The sequence below is a fragment of the Nematostella vectensis genome, chromosome 7, assembly GCF_932526225.1.
Source record: "Nematostella vectensis chromosome 7, jaNemVect1.1, whole genome shotgun sequence".
In the NCBI taxonomy this organism is placed as follows: Eukaryota; Metazoa; Cnidaria; class Anthozoa; order Actiniaria; family Edwardsiidae; genus Nematostella; species Nematostella vectensis.
Genome location: NC_064040.1, coordinates 3,470,855 through 3,481,487, shown reverse-complemented (window position 1 = coordinate 3,481,487; position 10,633 = coordinate 3,470,855).

Here is a 10,633-nt window from a genome sequence, read left to right as displayed (position 1 = left end):
TTTAGCAGTATAAATAATTATCTAAGCATGTCTAAATGGAATTGCTAAGTAAAAAGTTATTGTCTCCATATCTTAGATACAACCCCGGAACAAAAAAGTCGTCTTGACAAAAATTTGCTACTTCACTGCTTATCTTTAGTTTCTCTATTCAGAGTCGTATCAGTAAAGCTTAACAAAACCAAATAGTTCAATGATTCATGCAAAGATCACCGCTAATGGGCAATTTGGGGGTTAGCTTTAAGAAAGCACGATCTCGTCTGTTCATATTTTTTGCGATAAACAGCATTACAAGAAAAAAAGTAAATATAATGCAATGGAACAATATACAGCAATAAATTCGAGTGAACAGAGGAATGAGTGGAGAAATAGTGGTTATTCTGGCAAGGTTACGAGCAGATTTAAGGAGCTTTCGGTTGGTATTTTTCTAGAACATTTTTAGGAGACAGAATGTCGGCCAAGACTAGCGGGTACTTCTGCTTGGGCGCAAAAATGCGCTTGGGTACTTGACACTTGGCTGTTATTGAATTTTCTACACCAAAAGTGGGAAAAGAAAGCAATAATTGTTTATTTGGGCTATCCCAGCTGCGTTTAATCAAGAGTTTGTCCATCGCCAACACTTGAATTTGTTTAATTGAATTCTGCGTGTAAATCACCGTTAAAATTTAATGCCTTGTAGCGGAAAACTTTGATCGACTCAGAGGCATTAGCGCCTTTCAAAGCTTGCAAAGCTATAACTTGAGTTTTCTTAAACGGGAATCATGATGTGATTGCCGAGTTCTTACTAGACAGAGAGTAAAATACTGAGATTGACAAAGAGTACTTTGACATTTGTACAACGAAAAAATAATAAACAACCATTTTAGAAATACAAAAAAAAAACAAGTTTGTCCTATTTTATAAAATGCGTTAATTACCGTGTCGCGTGTTTAAGGCTATGTTTGCTTCTATTCTTGCCACTTAACTCGTCCGTTACGCCCCGTTCGGTCTCTGAATCATTGAGTAACCACCATGGTTGCGACGGGTATAGGTCAATAAAAGGGATTTTAATCCTAAAGTTAGATTTAAATACCGTAATGTCAAGTAAGCAAGATTCTATTTCTTTTTTTTTAGGAAAATCTCCATGTGAGTTTTCAATTTCATTTTTTTAAATAAGTTTTTTTTGTAAAACCACACAGTTATATGACGAACGATTAACTTTTTTTTTCTTTTAATCGATTTTTTTTGTCAAAAACGATTTGTTTTAATGGGAAATGGTACGCTCACTGCCTTTAGTAAGATTGATCCGTTTTATTTATTTAGCTAATTAAGCAATTTTAATTACTTTGTGTTATTTTTACAGCAGTCTGTTTTATATGGCTATGGAATCTAAAAAACAATGAATCACTTGAAAAAAAAACATGTTATGCCAACAAATTGAGTAACATTCAATAACCTGGAATATGTCAAAATGAAAGGTGTTTAGGCAACAAGAATAAAAATAAAACTAATTAATATGTGCTAATGTCTGAGTCTTAATGAATTTAGCGCAATAACAAGGTGCTAATTTTAGCGCCACACTTTTTTAATTTACTGTCTGTAATTAGAATCTCGAAATAAAAATATTGAAAGTACAGTATTTTGTGCAAACAAATTTCACTTCGGGTTCTTTGAGCCAATACTAAGGGGTGTTTACTAGTAGCGAAAGGAGTGAAAGAAAAAATTGAATATTTATTTAAATGTAAGGTTGAAGAGACTGCACTTGATTTTCATTGGCAAAATTCATTGTTCTTCTAATTTGTTTTCAATGGCCCCCTTTACACAACATCTAGCCCTCTCTGGTCTCAGAGCCTCGACATGTCACCGGCCCTGAGACAAGCATGTTGTAAGCTCATCAAGAGCTTGCTCTGGGAACACGGTGTATTCCGCCATTAGAGGAATGACGAAAGAGAACGTGAATCCTGACCAACATTATCTGTTCATAAGCCTGATATATTAAAAGTGTCAGTAGAGATTCAAACTTAAGCTTGGCCCATTGAGATGCACACGAAATGAGCAAGTAACCATAGCTTATTAACATTGTTTTAGCAGGTCAGGTTTTTTTTTATTTTCCATTTAGATGACTCACAGTAACAAAAGATCGCATATCCCAGTTTTTTTTTCTTGTTTTTGGCACTAGCGGCGTACCAACAATCTACCGTTTTCCTATTATTTCGTAGTACAAAGGAATATGTATTTATTGCAATGAAAGGTTGTTCAAGGGCAAATAAGGCCTCACCAAGAGCACTGTGCCTTTCTGGTAATGAGAAGTCAATACGCAGGCAGGAGATCGACTAAATTAAGAGCTTTCAAGGTCGCTTCTAGACCCTTCAAGCTGAGCTCTCTTTGGCTTTTAGCAAAAGGCCCTTTCGCTACATGCTTCTCAGCAGCATGAATGCTTATCAACCTCAAGTTTATTTAGACTACCCCGTTTATATGTTGACTGGCAGGCTTGCGAAACACACAAAAATATGACATTGTATACAAACAGAGAGATCAAGAGAATAAGAAAGATGTCTATGAAAGGCTTCCAGCTTAATCAAGCATTTCATTAGTGAGTTATGATGTTCACGAGTGTTACTCGAGGAGAAACTATTACGTGCGATCTCTGCGGGGTTCAAAAGAACTAACTCGAGGTTCATGCCAGTACCATGAATAAGGATTAAAGGTATCCATGCAGTGCGCGAACGTCAGCAAGTACTCTATTCTAATCACAAACAATTACTTACAGCCAAGTAAAAATCGACCATTGAACAGAGAGCGTGTCATTTACGGCCCAAGCTCGTACTAATCGCCACCAAAGCATTAAAAGTTCAAACGACTATAACAGCAAGGATAACATTACCAAAAGATACTTTTATTCTTGGTGCTCAATTCTAAACTAGTTTTTTTTATGAAATTAATCGTTCTCAAAGTAAAATCAACTTAAGTAAATAATCATTTTCATCGGCCAGGGCGCCGCCACCAGTCACGGGTTGTGGATGCCATAATGGTAAGAAAAAGTTTCCTATACTCCAGAATTCCGGGATGAGTTATGTACCATTTGCTTCTGTACCCAGAAACTCTTTTATGGGGGTCCTAGGGAATAGTGGCCGATGGGGGCCTCGGTCAAATATTCTATGGAAAACTGCAAATGGTACATGATTTTCCGGAATTTCTGGTATCCCCGGTAAAAGTGGTCTACCTCTTAAGCAACTCCACTTTTTCCGGAATTTTTCAAGTTGGAGGAATCTGTACCATTTACAAAATATCCAGAAGTACCGGAATTTTCGATTAAATGAGAAACAACCTCCATTTTCTTTGCTCTTCTTACACGGGCCATAGGATAGCTAAGTGATGATTATGATCTGTCTAGTTATTATATCTGGGAGTAAATATTCTGTGTACAGTATAATAAAAAACGCATAAACTCAATGAATATATTTAGAAGAAAGCGCTTGGATATTCCCAACAAAAAACCTTTTAGAATAGATATTGAGTTCAACGAGGAGTCGACCTACCGGACCGTCACTGCGTTTAGCCAACGTCTAGCCTAAACACCTGTCAGAGTCAATGAATAACTCAATGAATAAGCCTCCTCAGACTTATAGGAGTGTCGGGACTCTCTCTTGGTGACTTGACTCTTAAAGAAAGGTCATCAAAGGCATTTGGTCAGGGTTTTTTAAATAAAGAAAAAGCGTAGGAGAGTTAAATGTTATCATCGTCTGTCACTCCGCAATAGTGTTTCCGTTCCACTTTGTATTTACTAGCAAAGCTAATCAATACAGAGGTCAAACTGAAGTTTGAAATTTATCCTTTTTAACCAGCAACCCCCTCGGTAACCAGCCTTTACCAAGACGACTAACTTAAACAAAGTCTATACAATCAACAAATTGCAACCGGTCCTAGTTTTGCAGAATCCTCGATCAGTTTTGTGCCCTTGTCAATAAATGAATGCTTATCAACCTCAACTAAAACCAAAGTTCTTCCCAACCCTAAAACTAACCTGCAACCCAACCTACTAGTCTTGCACGATCAGCAAACTTAGAAACTAATGCAAGCGTGATGGAATTTACTCAAAAATTGTAGTAAACAACCACAAAAGAATCAAAACTACACTTTTTGAATAGCAACAAAAGGAGCCCGAGTTATCTGAGTTCATGCCAGTAGAAATACTGGTAATTAGGTGAAATATTTATATTATATATGATATTATTTTAGCATAGAGCATATAATGATTCGCACACCAAAATTAGCTTTAATAAATTATCATAGTTAGATCACTTCGAAAAGCAATTAGTAGTCTGTGCTAGGCTACAGTGTAATTGATATTTAGCCTGAGTTATGATAGAGCTCTCGTTACAATAGAGCCAGCCCTATGGCACAATTATTTAATCAGTAAAAACTGACAAAGTGTTTGCCTTTAACCGGTTACGGCATGACGGGGAGTGAGTATTGCCCCTCAAGGGGCTCGCAACCTTTGTTTCTGCTTCAAACAACAGGACGGGGGTCGTATTGTGGGAGGCGTTGCTTGGTACATTTTCTCCACGGGGGACACTTGCCACGTATGGGGAAGAGATTCAGTCCCTTTGAATTTTCCTCGAGTTGCAAAATATCATAGCTTCACACTATTCGTGACTGATTTGCTGGTGGTGTCAGCAAGGGTTATTATGTTATAGGTATAAAACTGCAAAGCGTGATACAAAGGTAAGGTTGAAATAAAGATTGCACTATTCTAGCCTTGTCTTATCTTTCTAAGGCGGAGTGCATCGACATTTCACATGCGGAGGCTGCTACGCTAGGAACGGAAATGAATAAAGGCTTCACCCTAACAACCCTGGCGTAGGGGGACGGGGGGGTGGGGGGGGGGGTCTTGAGATTTTGAATCAGATCGAAGACTCTTTGGTCGCCTCAAGAGGAATAGGCAATTCAAATGTTGCATCGTACTAAAAGAAGTACGAAATTGTTACCTGTTCCAAGAATCAATTTAACACTATTAACCGCAATGATCGGTCCTTGGACCACCCGCTGAGTTCGCTGTTCCCAAGCTGCTTGTTTGCACGTTTTCCACAGGTCTTGAATTCCATGTTTGACGGATTATCTCGCAGTGGGAAGCCGTCAGCGTGGTAATATTCTCCACCCACCGTGAAAAGAAAAACAAGAAAAAATTCAAATTACATATATTGGTTGCTGTTCCCTTTTAGGGTCTAAAACCTGCCACATGTCCATTAGACAAATACAAAAAGTAATGGTATATGAATATTAACATAGCCTGTTCAGGTTAATATAGGAAAATAAACAATAGATACATGGGATTCTGATATTTGACAGAAAATCCCGTCAGACCTAAAAAACTAATTAACGCTACCGTAGACCGTTATATGGCTATAGCGGATTTTTAATATCTCATTCGATGACAACTTTGTTGGCTATCACGGATGTTTATTTTTGCTGAGTTTTGCAACGGTGATTTTTATAAATTTGGCGGTTATTATTATTATTATTATTAATTTTAACCAATTTAATAATCATAGTAATTATTGGTATCAATATATTCATCTACTCCAGGCTGCCTTATGTGTCCATATCTTCTTGATTTCAAAACAACAAAATACTAAAATACCTCATTCTGCCTGTCGGTGTCGTGGGACAGAAAACTTGTGTTTCCAGCTAGGCCCAGGGCATCCCCTTCATATCATATTTTACGCCATCAACTAAACGCTTCAAATAACAGGGGCGGATCTAGCTTTGCGCTAAAGGGGTGGGGGAGTTGGCTCAGTGACAAAGGGGGAGGGTTCTTTTTCTGTTACATATGGCTTTCTGGCAGCCCAAAAGGGGGGGGGGGTTAAACCCCCTAAACCCTCCCCCTTCATCCGCTACTTTTAGATAGAATTGCTCTTTGGTCAAGAGAGTCTTATGCACAAACAATATATATCTTGAGCGATGTGAGCCAGCAGTTCAAAGAGAGAATGCTGTTTATTGCAATGTGACCGACACAAAGGACGGCTGCGTGGAGATGTTTTACTGGGATTAAGAGAAAAATAAGCATTATTTGGAGTCCTGGAGAAAGATCGATGTATATTGAATGAACACAAACTTCGCTGTCTCCCTAATGTCTTTTTGTTCAATAATTCCTAATATTTCGATTAATATATACCTATGGATACCATCCTACGAGTGACACTGTAATAAAAAAAAAAATAAAATAAAAGAGCATTGTAATTAAGAGCTATGGAAGCAACTAATGGGGATGAAAACGACTAGCAGTTGATCTACGGTCTAATGTGACAAGAAGGATTTGGCACAAAAAAATCCTTAGACCCTACCTCACAATAACGGGACGGGTTTTCCCAAGCATATTTTATGCGTTTTGGGCTACCTGTGGTATAAACATGTTTAGCAGCCAAAAACGATAGAAAAGCCACAAAGCACTAATGACTTATTATCTGGTAATTTTTTTAGTCTTACTAATTCATAAAAGCAGTTTTCTTTGGGAAAAGTTGCATGACATTCTAGAGAACTGATATAGTATTTTAGCAGGGGCTCATAAGTAGGGGCAATCAACTTCCTCACATTTTGTATTATATTGGTGTCATGGTGTTTCCTAGGATCAGGCTATTTTTAGACGCGCGTATTAGCCAATCATATGCGACCTTAGAACTGCACGCGCAGTCTCAGACAAAAAGCTTTTCTCTTCGGTACTTTGACTTTGGTTGCTCTCTTCTTCAATTATGAATCCAGTTTTATCTACGAATTTAAATTCTGGCTTGCAATTCTTTTGTTGAACAAACAAAACCGACAGATGATGGATAAAAAATATTCTTCCTAATTTGCGCGTGCAGCCTCACGTCACTCGCGCGCGCGACCAACGTCAACGTAGCTGATTGGCCCGTTCGTGCGCGCGCGTCTAAAAATAGCCTGATCCTAGGAAACGCCGTGACACTTATATAATGCAGATGATTGCCCCTTCTTATGAGCCCCTGATTTTAGTCATAATTACAATTTGGGCTTCCTGTGGTGCGACGCTCAAAATTGTTCATCCGACACTGAATAGATATACTTTTTTCTCTGATATCCTTGTTTACAGTAAATGTTGCGATGCACCTGTTTAGATATAAGAGCATAACCAAGCAGCACCAGAGCCAATAAATCCAGCCAACCCTTTTTGTAATTAGCTTTTATTAATTTTGTTTCTGTTGAGGGCCATGCGTACATTATCATTGTGTATCTATCTAATCGCATAATTCTCGACAAAAAAAACTAGGGTGTCAAGGGCCATTTTGTGTCTCGTTTTGACAGCGATAAAATCTTCTTTTAAAAATATTATATTAATAAACAAACAACTTTTTTCAACAAAGCAAAAAAAAGTTTCGTATTTTTTGCTCCGAACAATGTGTCCTTTTTCAGAAAATAATTTTAATTCTTTTAAAAAAGAAGAGAGCAAAAGGCTAAAAAGTGTGGTTCCGTTTGAAGGATTTCTATTTATTTATGCTCTTAGTAAAATATGTCATGCATGTCGGCTTTTTTGGGGGTTTTGAAGAATAGTAAGTAGAAGCGAGCGGCTTACTTTATTATAGCAGGTAACTGATTCATGAAGTCAACAGAGGCCTTAAAATAGGCCGGGTACAAGTACCAAGACGCGTGTATAGAACGTGGCATATCTTTCGTATCAATAGAACAAAACATACTTCCCAGATTGCTTACATACATTGCCCTAAGTATGCACTGATGTTTAAGCTTGTCCTGATCTACTACATTTGTAATTAAAAAAAACATTGAATAGGAATAACACAATTAAAACAATGAAAGAAGTGCTTAAATAGAAGCCTGGCAAACTGAACTACAATCTTTGTTTTCAACAACGTAATATTTTCCGCCCTAGTCTAGTAAAATCTGTTCTTCATTTTTCGCAGATTTCGGTCCAAAATTTCAAGGACTGAAAAGCAACTTTAATATTAGAGGAAAATTATTCTAAATGGGTAAGGTAAACGAAGCCAAAATAAATATCTTAAAAAATTAGTTTTATCAGAAATATTTGGATTTCGTTTATTGAATTGCATAAGTAAACAAAGGCACATTGCTGAAGGTAAAACAATCACATATCACGCAAATTGTTGGTTTCGATTATAAATAAGCTGTTCTAACGTGCTGCGTGTAGGCGGAGTCAAACGGCCTTTTTCAGCCCAGTTGTTGTGAAGACAAAACAGGGGCAGGTAAAAAGGGGCGTACACTAATATAGGCAGGTTGTACCAAGCGCTCCTAACAAAGACAGTTGACGGGAACACAAGGGGCATGGGCAAGGGGCATGGACATTTCACTAATTCATGAAATGGGGCCGTTATCATATGAGCAAGGTCTTATTTTATTAATTATTTCTAACAATTGGTTGTTTAAGCTGCTTTCGGAGGATGAACAACCGATTTCCAAATGATTTTCATTATCGTCTACGTGTGGCTGTATACATCGCCTTAGTTTTACGGGTATAACTCTGCGTGCAAAAAAGAGTGAATAAAATACAAAGCTCAATGCCAACCGCCGAAAAAACAAGGATTTCATAACAGTTTGAATGTTCTTTGCCATTTCTAGTGATATCAAAAAAACCACCTGCATGTCAAGTCCTTGTCGAGTGCCTGTTGATCGGCTTGTGGCGTATGACCGGGTAACAGTCATAGGCCCAATGAAAAGCCACAACAAAACAATCATCGTGCCCGGTAATAAAAAGCAGTTTACAACGAAAAACACAAGTGAATAAAGCGCCAACGACAAGGACCTGTCTAAGGGGCCTTCCTAAATCCAGCCTCGACAATTTCTTGCATACCTATACACCTTTTTGATAAGGTTAACAATAAAAAAAAAAGGAAATGGCCCTAGGTTCGATAAAGTTGCTTCCTTGTATAAAATGCGTTCATCCAAAGCATGGGTCTCAAAGGGACTAAACAAGAATCTTAGCGAAACCAGACACTGCCCCCCCCCCCCCCCCCCTCCACCTATCTGACGTCCGCAAGAATCAAATGCTTTGCCAAACTCAGGCTACAAGCCTGATTTGAGGATTAAACGGCCTGCCAGAGGCGCACCGTTCTGGTTCAGTTGGGGATCGTGCACAATTATCAGCGCGCTGAACTCGCAATATCTTTCTTTTCTAGAGCGGCATGGTAATCGGACCCTTGCTCGCCGTTTAACCAAAGTCTTATTCCCTTCGGTCTGCAGGGTCGACATACAGAACAAAATTGCTTGAATTTCAGGTCCAAATAATGTGGTATGGAGAGTGCCCTAGGCCACCAGTAAGTCCATTCGGCCATAATGAATGCGGTGCACTCAGAAAAGGGTCTAATGAAAGGGGCAATATTTTCGGCTCTATAGCCGGGTGAACAATTAAATCTGTATTTTATACCGCCTTCGCTCGCTTTAACGTTTGTTAATAGCCCATAATGTATTGCGCTTCAGGATGGCCACTTGCGGTGGTGGTTGGTCATGTTTTCCATTGAAGTGAGAATTGCTATTTTTAGGCAACTAGACCTGAAAGGAGTGAAGGTATCTTAGTTCCCATCCACCAAGCACTAGTATTCGACCCTGTCAAATTCTATTTATCAGGGCACATGATTTGTATTTGCTGATATTTTCTTTCTTTTTTTTTTAATCGTTCTAGGGCCGGTTCCTGAAAAGCCGATTAGCGCTAACCCAGGGTTAAATTTGCCCTATCCTACGATTGAATTTTTAACTCCAGTTTAGTTCTAACTCTGGGAGACAGTGCTGAAAAACGCAAGACTAGTTCCAGTACCGCGCGGTTAAACCAGCCTTTTTGTTTTGAAATGGCGGCGTTTTACCGGCGAACTGTCACATTTTGGCGAATGCTAAAAAAAATAGATCACACCTAAGGCTAAAATTTTCTTTATGACTCCATCATTCTCAAACAAATCTGTTATCTTTTGTACAGTATGGTTTTAATGCTGTACAGTAAGTCAAAACAGCGACCGAAGTCAGCCTTTCGTACCTTTACCGTACCGAACGATTCAACACTGAGATTTAGTTTGTTTTCGCCAGAACACGCGCATGCGCATACGTTATTCAGCACTGTCACTCTGGGTTAGTTTGGAGGTATAAAAACTAACCCTGAGTGCGTGGTGGGTAAACTTGCAAATCTACGGTTTACTTGGAGTAACACTGGCCTCCCAAATTTATGGAGAACTAAAGTTTCATATAATGAACTTGCCGACAAAAAAGACGTTACACAAAAACAATGTACTAGAGATCAAATAACATTTCGCTTTGTTTGTTATGCGACCTTCGTTGCGACGCTGATTCGAATTGTGATGGGACAGACAAAAAGTTAAATGAAATTTATACTTGAAATGAATCTGTCTCGCTAGTGTCACGCACCAACTCGAATCCTGCAAATGACATTTTTGGCAATAAAACGGAGGCAATTACAGGCGATGTAGAGGTGTTTTGGGGCTTCCCTGCGAAAATAAAACCACCAAAGATAAATTTGAGTTGCTCTCTTTTGATTAACTGAGTATCATGTGTGAATTTTACTCGTCAAACCAGTTATCGGGGGATTACTTGGCTTTCGGGAACAGTGAGTTTAGCTAACGTAGGTTAGCTAACCTACGATTAGCGCATTTTAACCCGGGATTAGGCG